The sequence below is a fragment of the Mustela erminea genome, chromosome 11, assembly GCF_009829155.1.
Source record: "Mustela erminea isolate mMusErm1 chromosome 11, mMusErm1.Pri, whole genome shotgun sequence".
NCBI lineage: Eukaryota > Metazoa > Chordata > Mammalia > Carnivora > Mustelidae > Mustela > Mustela erminea.
This window is the reverse complement of record NC_045624.1, coordinates 22,861,211-22,875,899: the sequence shown is the minus strand read 5'-3', so window position 1 is coordinate 22,875,899 and position 14,689 is coordinate 22,861,211.

The following is a 14,689-nucleotide window of genomic DNA, read 5'->3' as shown; positions in this document are numbered from 1 at the left end:
ACCACAGCCTGGGTAGCTTACATGACATAAATTGATTTTCTTGCAGTTCTGGAAGCTTTCTGGAAGTTCAAGGTCAGGGTGCCACCATGGTCAGGTTCTGGTGAGAACTCTCTCTCTGGCTTGCAGGTGACCAGATTCTCTCTACGTACTCCATACAGAGGGAAAGACCTTGTGATCGTTCTCTCTTCCTTTTTTTTTTTTTTTTTTTTTTAAGATTCTATTTATTTATTTGGCAGGGAGAGATAGAGAGCACAAGCAGGCAGAAAGGCAGGCAGAAGAGAGGGAGAAGAAGTAGGCTCTACACTGAGCAGAGAGCCCAATGTGGGGCTGATCCCAGGATCCAGGGATCATGACCTGAGCCGGAAAAAAGCCGCTTTACTGACTGGGCCATCCGGGCTCCCCTCTCTTCCTCTTCTTTTAAGGTCAAAGTCATATTGGAATAGGGCACCACCCTTATGACCTCATTTAATCTTAATTACCTCCTAAAAATCCTATCTGCAGGTGCAGTCACAGCGGAGTGAGGGCTTTAACAAATGAATTTGGCGGGAAGGCAATTCATCCACAATATCTGCCTCTGCAGGACCTGGAGAGCCAGGAGAACGCCCTCCTATTCGTCCAAAAGAACCAGATAACATCAGATTTCTTTGACACACGGATGATAGTAAAATCTCAAGCTGTGCTGACGCTCCAGGACAGAGATATGCTATGCTTAGCTAGAAGACAAAGGCCTCAGATTGGATTTCATAGCTTCCTGCTAGGAACAGGCCGCCACAATTTTCTCCGGTACATAAAGAACACTTGTGGGGTAAAAAGGGGCATGCATAAGAATGTTTACCCCCGTATGGTTTGCCCTCGTCAGAAATGAAAATATCCTAAATTTCCATTGATAAGGAACTGACCATTAGGGTATATGCATTCCTTAGATCCCAAGGCAGCCACTGAAAATTGAGTCAGAACTATTGTTAATTTTATTACGTATCAATGAGGGACAGGAGCAGAAAAATATTCACCTTTAGCCTAAAAGTCTGTCCTTTAGCCTGCAGAGTTCTGATAAGGATAAAACGTGTGTTGGTTGATACATTATAAAAAAACGACACGACTGCCTCTGCATCTCACCAATAGTTAAAATGAGGCTGAATGAAAAGCACCAGAGAAATCTTGCAAAAGTAGTTTTACGAGTAGGAACTCAAAGACATTTATGATCAAATATTCCTTGCATGTCCCCTCCTTCTTGAGCACTATGTATATAACCACCGGCTACACACAGCAAAAGTGCAGCTCTTTCTGCCCACGGGTCTCGTCCCCATGCGATAATAAAAGCACCTTCTTGCACCGAAAACATCTCAAGAATTCTTTCTCGGTTCACTTCTGGTCCTGCATCACATATGATAGTGGTATTTTGGTTAAACAGAAAAATGTCCTTATATATTTAGAAATACAGACTAAATTATTTAAAGGTGATATGGTACCAAAAAAAGCCATATATCTGGTCTTTGTCCCCAGTTCCTGTTATGCTACTTTAAAAAGTCTTGGAATTTCCCAAGTGATAAGACTATCTTTGTTGTTATAATGAAGGGACTTAGGGTGGCCCTCGGGATGTGGGTTGGTCACCACAGAGACCAATTCAAGTTTTGTAACTTTGGGCCCAACTGACCTCCTAAAAGGAAAAAGGAGCTAGAAACTGAGTTCAGTGATATGACCACTGATTTAATCAATCGTGCCTAGTAATGAAACCCTGATCAAAACTCTGGACATTGAGGGGTCCCTGGGTGGATACCCCAAGCGTCTGACTCTTGATTTCACCTCAGGGTCCTGATATCAAGCCCTGGCTTGGGCTCTATGCTGGGTGTGGAGCCTGCTTTAGATTCTCTCTCTTTCGCCCTCTGCCCCTCCCCCACCGCCCTTAATGAAAAAATAAAAAACAAACAAAAAAACAAAAAAAAAACCTCTGGATATTGACTCTCAGGGGAGCTTCTGACAACACTGATGCGCCTAACTCCATGGAGAGCTGGACGTGGCAGCTCAGTCTTCTTCTCATGCTTCACCCCATGAAGAATGTAATAGAACTTGAATCATGAATGTTGCACTTTCCTGAGTTCCGTGAGTTGTTCTAGCAAATTACTAAACCTGAGGGGATTATGGGAACCCCTAAATTTGTAGCCAGTTGGTCAGGAGTGCAGATGGCCTGGACTACAGCGAGGTTGACATCTGAAGTAAAGGCCATCTTGTGGGAGACTGAGCTTCAGCGCCTGGAGTCTGATAGTAACTCCCGGTGCTTAATGTCAGAATTGAATTCTGCATCCTGTCCCCCCGCCCGCCACACACACACAGATGAAGGAAATACAGCAACACATGTTAACAATTGTGGGGCGCATGGGTGGCTCAGTCAGTGAAGCGTCCGCCTTCGGCTCAGGTCATGATTCCACCGGGATCCTGGGATCCAGCCCCATGTTGGGCTTCCTGCCCAGTGGGAAACTTGCTTCTCCCTCTCCCTCGGCTCCCCCGACTTGTGTGTGCTCTCTAACTCGCTCACTAGCTCTACCTTAAATAAATAAATGAAATCTTTTTTTTAAATGTTAACAATTGTTAAATGGGGACTGGTAAAAGTGTCACTCTGTCATTCTCTCTACTTTCTATATGTTTGAAATTTTCCAAATTAAAAAAAGAAAGTCAAAACTGGAGGGGGAAAAAATCAAAGATGTCAGAAAATCTTACTAGAGCCTCTGCCTTCAGCTCTGGATCATGATCCCAGGGTCCTGGCATCAAGCCCTGCACTGGGCTCCCTGCTCAGCGGGGAGTAAATAAATAAAATCTTAAAACCGAAAAAAAGAAAGAAAGAAAGAAAGAAAATCTTACTAGAAACAGAAGCAGGGATTCCCGGGTGGTTCAGTTGGTTAGGTGTCTGCCTTTGGCTCAGGTCACGATTCCTGGGTGGGATCGAATCCCGAAATGGGCTTCTTGCTCAGCAGGGAGCCTGCCGCTTCCTCTGGTGCTCCCCCTGCTTGTGCTCTCTTTCTCTCTGACGAATAAATAAATAAAACATATTTTTTTAAAAGCTAAAAAACAAAACAGAAGCAGGTTGTGCTCAGCATGTGAAAATACCCATTGATATAAAATTATATCTCTATTTGTGCACAGGCAAGAAGACAGGTCTGTGAGGATATTCACCAAAATGTTAACAATGTTTTTTTTCTAGTGATGGGATTTTGAGTGGTTTATACTTTCTTATCACCGCTTGATATATTCCAAATGTCTTCATTTTTTTGGCTACTCCTTCCATTAACATGAAGGCTCTGTGCAAATAGGGACTCTGTTTTGATCACTGTCATACCCTCTGTGCTTTAAATGCTAGCAAATGGCACACTCACAACAATTATTTTTGAATGCATTAATAATGATTATATAAATTGAATTTTCTTTATATGATTATTTACATTTTTAACCAACATATTTTATCAAAAACAACACAGCTGGGGTGCCTGGCTGGCTCAGTTGGTAGAGACCCTTCATCTCAGGGTCATGAGTTCAAGCCCCAAGTCCGGCAGGGAGACTAGTTAAAAAAAGAAAATAAAATAAAGTAAAATAAAATAAATAAAAATATGGGGGCACCTGGGTGGCTCAGTCAGCTCAGTATCCGACTCCTGATTTCGGCTCAGGTCATGATCTCAGGGTCCTGAGACGAAGCCTCACATGGGGCTCTACTCCCTGCTGGGAGTCTGCTTGAGATTATCTCCCTCTCCCTCTGCCCCTCCCTACCCCTCTAAAATAAATAAATAAATATTTTTAAAAATAATAAGAAATGTAAAAAAAATTTTTTTTTAAAGATTTTATTTATTTATTTGTTAGAGAAAGGGAGAGAGAGAGAGCACAAGCACAGGCAGGCAGACTGGTAGGCAGAGGCAGAGGGAGAAGCAGCCTCCCCACCCAGCAAGGAGCCCGATGTGGGACTCGAACCCAGGACTCCGGGATCATGACCTGAGCCAAAGGCAGCCGCTCAACCCACTGAGCCACCCAGGCGCCCCCAAAATGTAAAAATTTTAAAAATTAAAAAAACACCACAGGGGCGCCTGGGTGGCTCAGTGGGTTAAAGCCTCTGCCTTCTGCTCAGGTCATGATCTCAGGGTCCTGGGATCGAGCCCCGTGTCGGGCCCTCTGCTCAGCGGGGAGCCTGCTTCCTCTTCTCTCTGCCTGCCTCTCTGCCTACTTGTGATCTCTCTCTCTGTCAAATAAATAAATACAATCTTTAAAAAACAAACAAACAAACAAACAAAAAACACCACAGCTGCCTTTCTCTCTTCCCCCCAAACGATGACACTATATAAACTCAAAGAAGTCATAACCATCAGGGACCAGTATAGATTCAATCTTGGTGGCTATTTGCCAAGAAAAAGCTGCACATCATGAGCCTTTCCTGGCCCTTCTCCTGACTACTCTACCCTTAGGACACATGTTCTAGACCAAATGCCTTCAGCTTCACAACCTGAGATAGCCATAAACCCAGCATTGGACAAATCTCTTTCCCCTTAGTTAAACTCACATTAAGGGCTTACATGCTGAGGACAGCATCTGCCTTTGGCTGGCTCTCCACTCAGAGTGCCTTCAGCCCTGGCCAACTTTTCACCCGATTTTACTTGCCAAGCAAATTCAAGCTGGTGGAAGAGGCTGGGAGAGGGGGTTGTGAACAGATATCATGAATTTCTTTTCTTTTCTTTTTTTTTTTTTTTAGATCATGAATTTCTATGGAAAGATGAGAGCACAAATAAAGTGTTCACAGTCTGAAGGAACCTTGTTTAAAGATGTTCTGAAGAGAGGTTCTGATGTAATGGGGTGGGGAAGCACTGAGCAGGTTTGAATTTTTCTTAACATTAACAAAGTGAGATTTGTTTTATTTAATTTATTGTTGCTGTTTTTGTTATTTTGTGCCTGGTATCCTGCAGTTCAGATACCAAAAAAGGGAGATTTGTTTTAACAAAGCACATCCACTACTGCTCAGAGAACCCAGGGGCAATGGAGAAAAAACATACACAGTTCCAGAAGGTTCCACCAAACTCCCCCAGCATCCACTCTTCTATCTCTTACAAAGTCTTCCTTCCTCTGTTGAGCTCTTCTCTTTGGAACCCAGCTTGGGGTAAAGGGAGTAGCTTCCTCCCAACAAGATTAATTTTTAGAAGACATATTATATCCACATTTATTGACACTTAGCCCAGTTTTCCTTCAGGTTTTTATTTATTTATTTATTTATTATTATTTTTAAAGATTTTATTTATTTATTTGACAGAGATCACAGGTAGGCAGAGAGGCAGGCAGAGAGAGTGAGAGGGAAGCAGGCTCCCTGCCGAGCAGAGGGCCCAATGTGGGACTCGATCCCAGGACCCTGAGATCATGACCTGAACCGAAGGCAGCGGCTTAAACCACTGAGCCACTCAGGCGCCCCTCCTTCAGGTTTTTAAAGCAATGCATTGGGACTGGAGTGATCCAAATTGTTGCCCAACAAGGCTGAAAGGAAAATGCGCTTCCCTCACAAATGCAGAAGGCCCCCCAGCTGACTATAGGAAAAGAAAAAGAACTTTCTCTTGTGTGATGTGGTAGAAAGAGGCTTGTCCTAAAATCAGTCCCGGTTCCAATACCAGCACCACTTTTTTCTAGCCAGGTGACTCGAACCAAGTTAACTGCTGTCCTAAATTGGTCTCTCCTGCCAAAAGGGGCCCTGAGAGTTACCCATCATGATCAAGCAGGACCCAGGAAGATCAGGTGAAAGTGCTTTAGAAAGGCTTAGTGTAAACAACTGTTAAAGTTATTAAATACCGTTTTACAAATATGTGAAGTCATGCAGTCTCTTCTGGTTTTATGGAGAAACTTAGAAACCACAGGTTTTCACCCCAAACCAACAGGCTTTGCAAATACTGGAGGAACCGTGAGTTTAATGAGCCGCCCAGGCAATAAGTAAGCCAGAGGCTGGGTTACCTCACCAGCTCAGCCCCTGTAACCACTATAACATGGACCATGCTGCCTGTTTCCCCCTGCCCCCACTTTCCTGGGCTCTTGCTTCCTGAAGAACTTAGGTGTTTATTTTTTGTTAAAGATCTTATTTATTTGACACAGAGAGAGAGAGAGATCAGAAGTAGGCAGAGAGGCAGGCAGAGAGGGAAGAGGAAGCAGGCTCCCCACTGAGCAGAGAGTCCCCACTGAGCAGAGAGCCCGATGCGGGGCTCAATCCCAGGACACTGAGATCATGACCTGAGCTGAAGGCAGAATCTTAACCCACTGAGCCACCCACGAGGCCCAGAACTTGGGTGTTTAGATCCACCTCTGACTCTCACTTTCCCAGCCATTCTGCTTAGCAGGCGCTGAGAACATACCTGTTCTGATTCCAAGCAGGTGCTTCTAGGCTGCAGGGCCTCTTTCCAAATGAGGAAGCCTTAAGTCTTCATTCTTGTCCTCCAGCCTTCTAGATCGCTCTACAGCCTCAGACATTCCGACTTCCCTCTTCCCCCAAGGCCTAAATAATTCACTTTCCAGGACTCCAGCTTCCGTGGCTGATCCCTCTAATTGTCACGGTCCTTTAATTTTGGCCTGGGGTACCTCCTTAGACCAGTGAAGTCAGAAACCCTCGGGCTAGGTCTGAAGGTCCAATTGAGGCACTTTGAGGTTCCCAGGTGATTTTAATATGCAACTCCGTTAGTAGTCACGCCTTCATTTAGCTACGCAAGTTTCTCAGCAGGGGAGCTACTGACATTTGGGGATGGACAATTCTTTGTGTAGTTCTGACCCAACTATTGTAGAATGTAGCACACGCATCACAGTGACAACCGAACCTGCATCAAATACCCCCATTTGCTAGTCTCGTCTCCTTCTTGCACGCCCCCCCAAAAGTGAAAGCCCTTCCCTTCCTGCCCCAGGCCTCGGGTGACCAATTGTTGTAGTTGGCTCAGGACCTAGGGGTTTCCCAGGACATAAGACTTTCAGTGCTGAAACTAGGAAAGTCCCAGCTAAACCATGATGCTTAGTCACCCTAGATTTTCTTCTGTCACCACCCATAAAGGTCATTGCTTTTTCTTCCATCTCAACCCCACCTTCCTCCATTCAAAGATTGTTGACACAAACCAGCAAACCAGACCATCTGAGTATCTCCCCCAGAATCTTCAACTGGCACTGGATGCTGGTCTCCATTTGGCTAGTGCTTAATAATAATAATAATGATAATAATAATAATTTGGGAATTCTTGGTGGCCATTTTCTACCTTGACAACTACTGTGGCTGCGGGGAGGATGGGCAGTGCCAAGAGTCTTGCTGTAATGACAGAGCAAACACACACCCAGAAAGAGCAGAGGGCAATAGAATCTTCCTGGCTTTCCCCGCAGTGCTCGAGTGATAATCAACCTTGAGACTGCACCAGCACGCATCACCAGAGAGTTCCTGAGGACACAGACTGCTGGGCCCCATGGCCAGAGTTTTGATTCAGTAGGTCTGGGTGTGTCCCGTAGATCTGCTTATCTAAGGAGTTCCCAGGGGCTATTGATGCTGCGAGTTAGGGACTCCGAGGAGGGGGACCCCTGCTCTGGGTCAGGGTCCTCTAAGAGTCCTTTGAGGGCCCAGCGGGCATGGCCTAGAGTTACAGGAGTCTGATCTTTCCAATAACTTTTTTTCCTAAATAGCTTTATGGAGATATAATTCACCTACCACACAATTCACCCCCTTAAAGTGTACCAGTCAATGATTTTTCAGTAGATTCATAGATATGTACAACCATCACAAATTTTAGACCATTTCATCACCTCAAAAGAAATCCCAGGCCCTTTAGCAGCCACTCCTCTTGCCCCTGGGCTTCTCTCCCCACCCCAGCTATAAGCAACCACTCATCTAAAGATTTTTTTTTTCTTGACAGAGAGAGAGATCACAAGTAGGCAGAGAGGCAGGCAGAGAGAGAGGAGATGTAGGCTTCCTGCTGAGCAGAGAGCCCGATGAGGGGCTTGATCCCAGGACTCTGGGATCATGACCTGAGCCGAAGGCAGAGGCTTTAACCCACTGAGTCACCCAGGTGCCCCAACCACTAAGCTACTTTCTCTATTTGGTTGTCCCTTGAACAGCATGAGGTGAGAGGCACCGACTCCGTGCACTGTTGAAAATATGCATTTAGGGACGCCTGGGTGGCTCAGTCGGTTAAGCAGCTGCCTTCAGCTCAGGTCATGATCCTGGGTTCCTGGTATGGAGTCCTATATCAGGCTCCTTGCTCAGCAGGGAGCCTGCTTCTCTCTCTGCCTCTGCCTGCCACTCTGCCTACTTGTGCTCTCTCTCCGATGAAAATCTGCATTTAACTTTGATTCCCAGACTACTAATTGTTGGGTTGGTGGCTCCTGGGAATGCAGGAGGAACAATAGAAATGACCTCTGGGTCCCGCCCTCTTCCAGCCTCCTCCCCTACCCCCCTTCCTTAACCCTTGACTCTCCCGCCAAAAGGATATAGGCCAAGGTCACATCTCCAGAGGTAACCCGATACCTATGCAGGAAACAGAAGTATCAGGACCCCCTACCCCATACCCTCTGATCACCAAATACCCTGCCATATATGGATGTGAACCTATGCCCTACCTTGGCCCGATAAAAGACCCCGCCAACTCCCTCCCAGTGCGACTTCCCCCACTCCCCTTTCCGGAGTTGAGGAACCTGGCCCGAGGGTGCCCACCTCCTCCCTGCAAGACTTTCCTGGCTCCCCTTCTCCTGAGCCCTGAAACTTCGCTGGAGAGTGCCTTTAATAAATCTTGCCTTGCGCCCACCTTGCCTGGTGTTATGTTTACCTCGCCTGCGAAACTTTACACTAATAACCTACTATTGATTGGAAGCCTTACCAATAACATAAACAGTCGATTAACACATATTTTGTATGTTATGTATATTATACATACTCTCTTTTAAAAAATATTTTATTTATTTATTTGAGAGTGAGAGAAAGAGAGAGCGAGCAGGGAGAATGGGAGGAGAAGCAGACTCCCCGCTGAGCAGGGAGCCCAATGCAGGGCTCCATCCTAGGACTCTGGGATTATGATCTGAGCCAAAGTTAGACGCTTCACTGATTGAGCCACCCAGGCACCAGTATACACTCTCTTTTTATGATAAATAAGCCAGAGAAAAGAAAACGTTGATAAAAACATAAGGAAGAGAAAATACATTTGCTGTACTGTAATGCACTTATTGAAAAAAAATCCATGTATAAGTGGACCTACACAGTGCAAACCTGTGTTGTTCAAGGGTCTACTGTACATAGATCTTCCTGTTTTGGACATTCCATATGAATGGAATTACATCATATGGAGCTTTTTGTGACTGGAGCCTTTCACTTAGCATGTTTTCCAGATTCATCCAAACTGTAGCATGATTGATCAGTTCTTCATTTCCTTTTTTTTAAAGATTTATTTCAGGGGCGCCTGGGTGGCTCAGTGGGTTAAGCCTCTGCCTTCGGCTCAGGTCATGATCTAAGGGGCCTAGGATCGACCCCGCCTCGGGCTCTTTGCTCAGCAGGGAGCCTGCTTCCCTTCCTCTCTCTCTGCCTGCCTCTCTGTCTACCTGTGATCTCTGTCTGTCAAATAAAATAAAATAAAAGATTTATTTCAGAGAGAGAGAGAGTAAAGCATGAGCAGGGGAAGAGGCAGAGGAAGAAGCAGATTCCCCGCTGAGCAGAAAGCCCCACATCCGGCTCCATTCCAGGACCTGAGCCAAAGGCAGCCTCTGAACTGACAGAGTCACCCCAGTGCCCCTATCTTTTTATTATTGAGTTGTAACTGTTCTTTGTCTATTCCAGAAGCAACTCCCTTAGCAAATACCTGATTTGCAAATATTTTCTCCTATGAGCTATCTTTTCACTTTCTTGATGGTGTCTGCTGAATGTTTGTGTCCTCTCAAAATGTATATAATGAAACCCTGGCACCCAATGATATGGTAGTAGGATGTGGGACCCTTGTGAGATGCTTAGGTCATGAGAGTGGAACCCACATGAGTGGGGTCATGCTCTTATGAAAGAGACCACAGAGCTCCCTAGTCTTTTGTGGCATGGGAGGACACAATGAGAAGTCTGTGACCCAGAAGAGGGCCCTCACCTGACCATGCTGGTATCCTGATTGCAGACTTCCTGCCTCCAGAACTATGAGAAATAAAATTCTGTTGTCTGTAAGCTGCCCAGTCTGTAGTAGTTGTTAGAGCAGCTCAGACAGACTGAGATGGTGTCTTCTGAAGCACAAACATTTTTAGTTTTGATGAAGTCCAATTTATCTGTTTTGTTGCTCATGCTTTTGGTGTCACATCTAGGAATCCTTTGACAAATCCAAGGTCATGGAGATTTACCCTTACATTTTCTTCTAAGAGTTGTTTTTTTTTTTTAGTATTTTGTTTATTTATTTGACAGAGATCACAAGTAGGCAGAGAGGCAGGCAGAGAGAGAGGAGGAAGCAGGCTCCCTGCTGAGCAGAGAGCCTGATGTGGGACTCGGTCCCAGGACCCTGAGATCATGACCCAAGCCGAAGGCAGAGACTTAAACCACAGAGCCACCCAGGTGCCACCTCCTAAGAGTTTCATAGTTTTATATTTTACAACCATTTTGAGTAAGTTTTTATTTTTTATTTTTTTAAAAGATTTTATTTATTTATTTGTCAGAAAGAGAGCACAAGTGGAGGAAGAAGCAGGCAGAGGGAGAAACAGGCTCCCAGCTAAGCAGAGAGCCCGACGTGGGTCTCCATCCCAGGACTCTGGGATCACAACCTGAGCCGAAAGCAGATGCTCAACCTACTGAGCCACCCAGGTGCCCTTGAGTAAGTTTTTATATATGGGGTGAGAACTTCATTCCTTTGCTTGTGGATAATTAGTTTTCCTAGCACCATTTGTTGAAAAGATTAGTCTTCCCCATTAGGTACCTGGTCTTGCACCTTGTTGAAAATCAGTGGGCCATAGGTGGATGGGTTTATTTCTGGACTCTCAAGTCTATTCTATGAGTCTGTATCTTTATTCTTATGCGAATGCCACAATGTGTTGATTGCCATTGCTTTATTTTAAGTTTGAAACCAAGAAGTGTGATCCTTCTGCTACTTCTCTTTTCAAGACAGTTTTGGCTATTCTGTGTCCCTTACTGCTCACTATAAATTTTAGAATCAGCTTACCAACTTCTACAAAGAAATCAGCTGGGACTTTCGTAGAAACTACACTGAATCAGTAGATCACTTTGGGAATATTCTCATCTTAAAACTTCATGTATCTAATATCTTCTACACCACAATAGAATTATATTCATTTTATCATTAAGATAATGATTTTTTTTTTTCAAGCTAAGCATTTACTGTACGATCCAGCAATTTTTTTTCTGGATATACATCCAAAAGAACTGAAAGCAGGAAACTGAAAAGTTCTCTGGTCATAGAAGCATTATTCATAAGAGCCAAGAGGTGAAAGCAATCCAAATGTCCATCAACAGATGAATGGATGGGGCGCCTGGGTAGCTTATTAAGACTTGTGATCTCTCTCTCTGTCAAACAAAAAAAAAAAGTAAATAAATCTTAAAAAAAGAGAGAAAAAAACCAGATGAATGGATAAACAAAATGTGACATATATATATATGAATGAATGGAATGGAATACTATTCTGCCTTAAAGAGAAATGAAATTCTGACATATACTACAACATGGATGAAACTTGAAGACATTAAGCTAAGTGAATTAATCCAGTTGCAAAGATGAATATTATATGATCCACTTATATGTCTAGGGTATTCAAATTCATAAAAGGAAAAAGAATGGTGGTTGCTTGGAGCTGGGCAGAATGGGAGGCTGTTCTTTTTTTTTTTTTTTTTTTTAAGACTTTATATAGTTATTTGACAGATACAGACACAGCAAGAGAGGGAACACAAGCTGCGGGAGTGGGGGAGAAGAAGCAGGCTCCCCATCAAGCAAGGAGCCCGATGTGGGCTCCATCCCAGGACCCTGGATCAGGACCCAGGCTGAAGACAGACACTTAACGACTGAGCCACCCAAGCGCCCTGGGAAGCTATTGTTCAATGAACACAGGGTTTCAGCTCTGCAAGATGAAAAGATTCTGGAAAGTGGTTGCACAATAGTGTGAACATCCTTAATAGAACTGTTCAGTACACTTAAAAATGGTTAAGATGGTAAATTTTATGTAATGCCTCTTTTTACAACAATGAAAAGATAATTCAGAAATTTTTTTAAAAATTGAAAGAAGGCCTTATGATTTGATCAAAGGAAGCAATTAATGATTAGATTCAGCTAAAACTAAATACACTTCTTTGGTTTAATTTATGGAAATGTTTATATAGTCAACTTGCAATTATGCTGCAGGGACTTCTCTGCCCCAAGAATCATCCTAGTCCCCAAGCCAATAATAAACAGAAACGGAGACAGAGGAAAAAACTACCAGACTCTCAGTGTGTTTCTCTCATGCCAGGTGGGCCTTTCTGGGTCACCTCCTATTGTGTCTCAGGATTTAAGATACATTCGAATAAACATACTTTAAGGATTAGGCTTTATTAGGAAAGGGGAATTCTTACAAGGCTGGGTCAACAAGCAAAGAGAAAGCAGGAGTCCCGCATCCTTCTAGTACCCCACAGAGAAATATTCCGGGGTCAGGGTCCTCTGCTGGGTCCACAGAATAAGTCTATCTCCTGCTGAAGAGACGTTGCCACTCTGTTCTATCTTGTACTCACAGCGCTGATGAATCACAAAGGAGTGAGCTCACAAATGTCTGACCCAACAAATGGCTGGATATACCAGCCTTTGGAGCACTCGGTACACCATTCCTTTCCCTGCATTCATATAACAAATGTTGAAAAGCTCAGCCCCATAATCTTGCCCCTCATACCTTTGTATCTCTCCTTAATAACAGGTTCACCATGCCCTCAATGTCTAGATCTGTCACACGCGGAAGTACAGGACAAAGGAAGGTCAATCAGAATTTTTAACAAAAGAAGGGCCAGCAGCAACAGATCTCCCGCAGAGAAGAAACCATGATGAAGCTATTTCCCAAACAGCCTGAAATTTTTTGTCCCCCAGAAACAGCAGCCCACCCAATTTTTGGCAAATCTCCACCCTCATCCCAAATATAAGTAAATGCAAACACTTATCTAGGCTTACTACATGCCGGGAACTGTTCCAAACCTCTTACATATATTAACTCATTTAATCATCACACCAACCCTATGACATGAACACTGTTTTTATGCCCATTTTGTTTGTTTATTAAATTTTTTGAAAAATGTGAGTGTAGTTGATGTCCAATGTTCCATCAGTTTCAGGTGGACAACATGATGATTTGACAAGTTCATGCGTTATGCTAGGCTCACCACAAAGGTAGCCACCATCTGTCACCATACAATGCTACGGCAATTTCACTGACTATATTCCTAATGCTTTGCCTTTATACCCAGTTTTATATGTGAGGAAAGTAAGGCAGATACAGGTAAATGAACTCGCTTATTGTCTCAGAGTCTGTGCTTTTTTTTTTTCTTTTTAAAGATTTTATTTATTTATTTGAGAGGGAGCGCATGAAAGGGGTGAAGGTGAGAGGGAGAAGCAGACTCCGCGGGGAGCTGGGAGCCCGATGCGGAACTTGATCCAGAGACTCTGGGATCATAACCTGAGCTGAAGCTAGTTGCTTAACCAACTGAGTCACCCAGGCACCCTCAGAGTCTGTGCTTTTAATCGCCAAACTAAACCAGAGTTAAGACATGGGACTAAGTTCTGCCGGAGTCTTAAGCATGCATCATCCTGGGATCCGGGCAGCCTTTAGGGAGAGAAGTACCAATGAATGTGGTGGGAAATGGGGCATATCCTGGACTAGAGCATTGTGGGATGGGAGAACTTGGAAATCATTGGCAAGTGTAGAAGAGCAAAACAGATTTTAGGGAGGACTGCTGGGAGGGAGCTTTCAGGTGAAAAAACACTGACATGACAAAGGTGAAACAGTGGAGTACTTAAAAGTTCTTTGGACTCTTTTGAACTAGCTTTCTTGAGGCATAACTGACATACGATACACTGCACATGTTTGAAGTGTGGAACTTGACAATTTTTGATGTATGCATACACCTGTGAAACCACACTATAGTCAAGATAATGAAAATAAGCATCATGAACAACAGTTTCCTTGTGCCCTTTAATAAACCCTACCTCTCTGCACCTCCCTCCAAACTCTCCCTCTGGTAGCCCAGGATCTGCTTCTGCAACTTTATATTATTTTACATTTTCTAGAATTTTATATAAATCGATTGTACCACATTGACTTTTTTTGGGTGGCGGTCTGGTTCCGTTCACTTTGTATAATTACTTGAAATTCATCATGTTGTTGTGTACCAATGGTATATTTCTCTGATAGGGGACTTGTGTCTGCAATATGTAAAGAATTCTTTTAACTCACTCATAAAAGATAATTAAGCCAATTTATTATATTTTTTATAGAACAGGGTTTTTTTTAAGATTTTATTTATTTTATTTGACAGATAGAGATCACAAGTAGGCAGAGAGGCAGGCAGAGAGAGAGAAAGGAGGAAGCAGGCTCCCTGCCGAGCAGATAGCCGGATGCGGGGCTCAATCCCAGGACCCTGTGATCATGACCTGAGCCAAAGGCAGAGGCTTTAACCCACTGAGCCACCCAGGTGCCCCAATTAAGACAATTTAAATAAGTGTGCAAAGAGGGGCAC